At 37.9% G+C, this 6,797-nt stretch overlaps 1 long non-coding RNA gene across 1 annotated transcript; it reads left to right on the top strand.

Moving 5' to 3' along the window:
* The first annotated feature begins 2,326 nt into the window (after positions 1–2,326).
* Positions 2,327–5,265, top strand: LOC148413752 (uncharacterized). The gene is made up of 4 exons (XR_015867635.1): positions 2,327–2,616; positions 2,757–2,829; positions 3,769–3,889; positions 4,558–5,265. It is a non-coding gene; the product is annotated as an uncharacterized LOC148413752 (long non-coding RNA).
* The last annotated feature ends 1,532 nt before the right edge of the window (positions 5,266–6,797 follow it).

The raw sequence follows: 6,797 nt of genomic DNA, 5'->3' as shown, positions 1-6,797 counted from the left end.
CGAATAAACACGGTCTTATGTTTGACTTATCCACTCCATTTAATTACCATTTGTTTATTGGTTACCAAGTAAAATCAGATTGGACTCAACTGTTTTTCCTTCGGAGACCGTGAGCATTAATTAAGCGTAGCATACGTCAGGTCAGGTTACCACTCATCAATACTTGGAACATTTCGCAACTCTAATTGATGTGGATCTTTGATTTTCTTTTCCTGACTTTGCCCATCTCTTTGCCAGTGGGCCACCCCAGCCAGCTTCCTTAAAATAATGGATTTTCTTGCTACATGGGCTAAACTTTTGAGGGATGTAAATTAAAGCTGCGGAGAGGATGCAAACATACTGACAGATATTCATAGTCCCAAATGTTACAGTTGTCCTATCATCCCACAGTAAATGTAACTTTTTCTAGAGATAAAAATAGCATATTTTCAGAAAATACATTTCCTCTAAAATGTGAGCGCCATTAGGTCTTGGTAACTTTTTTTAAGTCATAGGTATAGATACACAGGATGTCCCAAATGTCATTATGCACTTTTCATATCATTTGGACAGACACAATCCCATCTTTATTTGACGGCTTCGACTGTATTTTTTGGAGCCATATCATTCCCATGCCCATGGCTCGCTAGTTAACATTAGAACCGCGTTTCAGAATCGCCACCTGGCAGGATTTTTTTTTTGTCCCTTACTACAGTTCAGTGCCAGTTTTATAAGCTTTATGAATGTCAGACTGTGCCAAAGCATAGTGAAATTTACTCTTCCTAGGGTTCCTCGAAAAATGATCTTTCTTTGACAAACGACGCAGTGGAAAGCCTGCTACTATCATGACCATAGATGAAAACACAGTTGGGGATGGAAAAGATCTTGCAATGCTGAAACATTGTTGTTAGCCATGGGCAAGGGAATCATGCTGTGCTGGGCAAGTTACTTCAAAACTGTAATGCATCATTTATTACTTATTACTGTCAATTCAAAGTAATTAATAAGAATATTACTGTATTTGAAATTGAATGCATTACACTACTATTGCATTGCTTTTAGATTACTCTTACCACCATAACTGGAAATATGGATTTGACTTTCTAAAAATGGAAAATTGGCCAACCTGCAAGAAATACTCAATTTACAATTTACATTTACATTGTTTCGTACCTTGTTCCACTAACTGCTTTGCAAGAGCTCCCAAACATGTGGCCTTGCAGTCCCAATGAAAATTCGGCTCAACTCAACCTTTCAAATTCCAACTAAACACTGCAATCTGAAATAAAAGTGTTTAATAACCTCACTATCTTTTTTTTTTTTACTTCCTCATTTCATCGGTAGTTTGGTATTGAGGTCTGGCCCAAAGAAAATGCATACCGCTAATCTGGCTGCTACAGTTGGCACATTATTTTTACTCACTGGACCAAAATTGTCCTGAAGAAAGCATTCACAAAGTCACAATCTGATTGATTGGACATAGGACTTTCCATTACATACATCAATGTTAATTGACAGAAACCTTTGAGATGTCCTTCAAGATATGGCGCTGACATCGATTTCTGGGTCACATTCAGCTCCCAACCTTGAGAAATGTTTAGGAAACAAAATGGTTAGCGTCCATATATGCAGTTAGAAAAGGAACATGTAAAATTTGTTCATCTGTATTAAAGGTTTTGGTCTCTTTATTCGGTTTGCATATGATAGGATCCGGTCACCCTTTGAACAGGTTCTCCTTTATCGACAACTTAACATCACTGTCGTCTGCAGCGGTGACCGGCAGCGTCATACAAGAATTGGATTTACTTTCAAGCCAAAGCACTGTGTTTTTATGAGTCTAATTCTGGACGGGTGGAGCCAGTCAGCTCTTTCACAGCAATCCATCTGACGCCGGTCGTACTAATGTCTGATAGATTAGTAGTGATTCAGCTATCTGCAGGCCAGGACAATCCACATGATGATAATCAGAGACGACACGGGCTTGGAGGTTTGAGGAGTAAATAAAGTAAAGGGGACATCGGCATCTCCAAATTACAGCACGGACTGATTGGGTTGATACACTCAAACATGTTTTTATGTAACCTTGACAATTGACAGTTACAGCAGCACAATATACCTCTGCTAAAAGTATTCCATTTAAATTTACAGACTAATAAAGTCTCCACATGCCAAATGCTAACTTTGTGGACAAATAATTTTAAATTCCCTTTTATTTTTAAGTTTTGACTATCACGTACAGTGATAAGTTTTAATTGCTGATGTGGGCTCATTGATGTTTAAATGCTCCGCAAAATAGCCCGTGTTGTGCTTTATTAAGGTGATGCAATGCCTGGTAATGCGTGCGTGTGCTTCGGTATATGATTTCTCCAGTCATGGTGTTTTGAGGGGTATTTGTTCGAGTCGGACTAAGTAGGATATCACTGAAGGCCTAAATGAAATGTACAGACCGCCACTGTTAGTTGTCAAATATTTGGAGCTGTATTCCCATCTTAATTTCTTTTGATAGCTTCAAGTAGGCTAAAAACATGTGTTAGCATGTTGACTATGATAACATTATTGACTAATCACCCTTTTTCATGTACTTTGACAACAATGTCAACTTTTGGGCTGCTGGGAGACGAAAACAAAGACCTAAAGGTAGGACACGTTCCTTGAGCAAAATGGTCAGAACACATTTGGGTGTACTTTGTCAGTTTGAAATCTTTCTGGTTTAACCTTGAAATGTATGTGCATGTATTTCTTCTCCAATACGTTGCTTTGTTCATTCACATTCACAGTGTGTATTCCAAAGAAGCTTCTTTTCACATCCTCCACCATGAATGGCACATATGTGTCTAACACTGCGAAGCGGTTAGTGGAAAAAAATGAATGAATGAAAGTACCATTATAGAAATACACGTTATCCTTGACCCTGATTTGCTCACGCTGACATTATGTGAATACTGTCTTTGAAAGGCACTTAAAATCCTTTGGTTACCTCTTCATTCAGACTGTGCCCTATAATCTGGTGCACCTTATAGTGTAATTTGAAAAATACAGTATTCTTGTTACATTACAAGCCAACATTAGATATTGTAATTAAGAGTTTGAGCTTCTTCTCTGAAAAGACTTGAAAAATGTCTTCATTTCTACTTAATGTTTTTGGGGGTTTATGGTTTATGGTGATCATTATGAATCGTCATGCTTAATTATAAGGTTATGAGACTGAACTCATTGTCACTCAATTTTCTTGTATCAGGGTTTTGCCATAGAGGTGATGATTTTTTTTTCTTTTTTAATTATTCATTCTATATTATGGCCTCTTGAATATCGTTTAACAGGTTCATTTTCTAAAGGCCAGTAGTTGAGGCCTTTTAAACAATCAACGGTGTTCTGCCACCACAGTATAGCGGTTAATGTAACAGTTCAATGTTTTTATGAGAAATGTCAGCATGGACAAAGACATTGGAGTGCTAAGTTGGTTTGCCTGTGTAAATTCAATATTGTTTTTCCTTCCACAAAGTGATTCTGACTAACACAACAGCACTCCATTTCACATGAAATCTCCCTGAATGATTTCTTCAATTCTCAACAATTAGCTTTTCAATTAGTTGGTTGGTTATTAACATCATGCCTACGGCTTAACCAAGTGTGCCCAACTGAGTCTTGCTGCCGCATGCATGTTACGTTTTTTTTACGAGTTCTTGTCCTTCTTTGTAAATGTTGATTGTTTTCTGGCAATGTTAGTCTAAGATTCTGCTCTGTTTACCTTTATATCCTTTCCAAGTGCAAAAACAGTTTTCTCCTCAGAATTGACGGATGTAGTGATCTGTGGAACTACTGACGTATGCAAGTAAGAGGGATGGGCTGCCAAGATGAGTGGTTCCAACAACATTCCATTTCCTCCCAAGAATTGCTGTTTTGCAGCCAGGTAGCAAAACAAAAAAAGAAAACAACCAAAAAAAAAAAAAAAAAACCTCCCAGGAAATAGACATCAGTGTGCAATGGTTTTTCGTCTGTTGTTATGTGCCCACTCCCAGTCTGTTTGAACTGCAGGCTCTCAAGTCTGATGTAATTCTCAATTTGCATTAATAGTCAGTCAGATCAAACCATTGTCAGAAAAAAAGCGTACAAGACAGAGTCAGGCTCTATTTGTAATTTTGTCTCAATTTAATAAAAAAAGAGGATAAATATTTGCAGTGGTCAGGTGGTACTATAACCTTTATCTGTCCTCAAAGGTGTTGCGTGCGTGCAAACCTCCACTTTCCCAGGCAGCTATTGATGAGTGTTCGGTCAAAGCTGTTGGTTTACACAGATTAATTGATCCCTATGTGGTGGGAGTGCTTGGAGGGGTGTGTTCCTTCCTTTGCCCAGTAGCTCATTCATGCGATCATCTTTTTGCTGTGTAATGAGCAGTACCCCCACACACATACTGGGAAATGTACTGCATTTTAGCCCTTGTGCTTGAATTGATTTTCTGCCGTCCATTTTGCCGACCTAACACAAGCCTAAATCTTTTTACCTACTCTTCGTGTTAATCACCTGACTTTGTCCCTGGGTAAGGGTGACAAAGTGTGTTTGTTGTGTGCTAAATTACAGTGCAAATGGGGTGAGGCAAGACATAGGACACTGGCCTTTTGTTTCCCTCTAGGGTTATTCTTCTTTTTGTCCAAATTTAGGGTGAGTATGTCAAGGTAGGTTGGAAGTATTCTGAATTTAAATACTTAATTTGTTGAGTAATAAAGGAAGGTGTGACAGTGAAGTCTCAGTCATGGTCGGCATCCACTGTATGCCTGCAGTTTAAATTCTATTGGATATAATGCCCATCTTCTTTTATGACAGACATTTTTCAAGAGAAAATAAATTTTCTGCAGACAAATAGAAATGCCTGTATTCCCGTCAATATTAATTTAAATAAAAGTAATCAAAGAAACTCAAAGGCAAACAAGGAAGCTTTATTTAGTATTTTGAATTGGTTGTCCTCAACATACTGTGTAACACACTAGAGTTGTTTATTTTCTTCATGTTACCTCCTCATCCTGGGTGGATGAAACACTCATAAGTGGTGTGCAGCTAATCGATGCTGAAACGCTGTATGAGCTTTAGACACAGCTTTTAATCGATAAATGATTCCACCAATTGATCATAACCCGGATTGGACCACTTTGTTCCACTTTAATTTGAATTATGGATCCGACCAAGACAATTGTATCCTTCCTAGTGTTTATAGTTGCGGCATGACTGTCCCCCGTGCACAAAGCCAGCTCCATAAAATGCATTCGTAAATGAGGTTGGCACAGAGGAAACCGGGGACCCTAAAGTCAGCCTCATTCAGCCTTTTTAAGATGAACAAGAACAACCGAGTGAAGCACTCTTTCAATTTCAACATCAGTGACAAATGTTCTTCTGACTGATGTATGGAAAGAAAAAAATCCCACAGGCAGACTGCGTTGCAGAATATTGTAAAAGGTATTCCTCGAAGAATTGACGCTGCTATACTTTAGTCACAAGAGAGAACCAAGTCCATATTTTCTTTCAATTTCATTCACTGAGCCAATATTACCATAATGCGTCTTTGAAGCTACCACCCCCACTCAAAAAAAAAAAACTTGAGATTTTCAATTGAATTTTAAAGTCACACTATGGCTTAATCTTAAAAAAAGGCATACTAAACAGTGGACATACACAGTTTTTTTTTTTTTTAAATATATTAAAAGCAAGCAGTCATCACTTAAGTACTGTTTGTGATTTGTTTAACAAACAAGCTGTGCACTGTTTAATAATTATACTTCTAATTTCTGCAAGATGTTTATTTGAATTTAGACTTTACGACAGGGGGTATAACAGAGTGGACAAGTAAAGCTTCAGAATTTACGACTACAATAAGATCAAATACAATAATATGACGAACACAACAAAATAAGAGTGTAAATATTTATTCTATCAGCAAAAAAAAAAAACGTAAATCACAAGTGAAGATAGGCTTAAAACATTATACTGTCATTTTGGTGGAGGTTAGGATTTTGGAAATGACAGTCTTCATTGGTTGGTTTTCGAGTTAATGTTTGGGGGAGGACAGTCTCCACTGACATTATTTAGGGGTCACTTACACTTAAATGTAACGATTGGTTGTAATTATGTGCATGTAAAACTGCCTATCAGGTCATCTGAATTGGCAGACCAATCTTTTTAGTCGCTTTTGACAAATCGTTAACAAAAGAGTCATCCAGCTACCAATGGGCAGATTCACTATTTGGCATGTTTGAAGTTGCTTTCACTTTTGTCCCGCAAATTTGTGAAAAACGCAGTCATTAAACTGCATACTTCACAAAAACCCTAGGCAGACAACCATGTGTCACAAACAGTTCATGGCGTGGACTTCAGACAAACACATCTCTGCTTAGAGCCGATGGAATAGAAACATAAAAGTCTGTCAGCTGGAAATAAAGACAGACAATAACTGGAAAGAATCCTGAGAACCACCAAGGCGAGACATCAAGCTTTGTTCTTCACATGCACAGCTGCAAGAGCAAGACAGCAAAGGCTTCTGTAGGAGTCAGGATATCTGGACTTGGCAGGCGGAGGCAGCTTAAACCTGATGCTGCTTCCGTCGCTTGTTCTTTTTCGTTTTAACATGTCTTCCCTCCCATTTTCCTTGATTTCCTACTTTAAACGTTGCACTGCTAATCCTGTCTTTGTCTCACGTTTTCAAAACGTTACAAATCATTCCAAACCCATCCAACGCAATAAACTGCTTAATAGAAACGTCAACAAAATGTTAATTTTGATATCTATGTGTTATTTTATGTATAGGTCAGTTCAATTTTGTTTGAGTAAAA

Source organism: Hippichthys cyanospilos, chromosome 13 (genome assembly GCF_059441005.1).
Source record: "Hippichthys cyanospilos isolate Australia breed blue-spotted pipefish chromosome 13, RoL_Hcya_1.0, whole genome shotgun sequence".
NCBI lineage: Eukaryota > Metazoa > Chordata > Actinopteri > Syngnathiformes > Syngnathidae > Hippichthys > Hippichthys cyanospilos.
The sequence above is the reverse complement of the archived record's forward strand: the minus strand, read 5'-3'. Positions and strand labels throughout refer to the sequence as shown.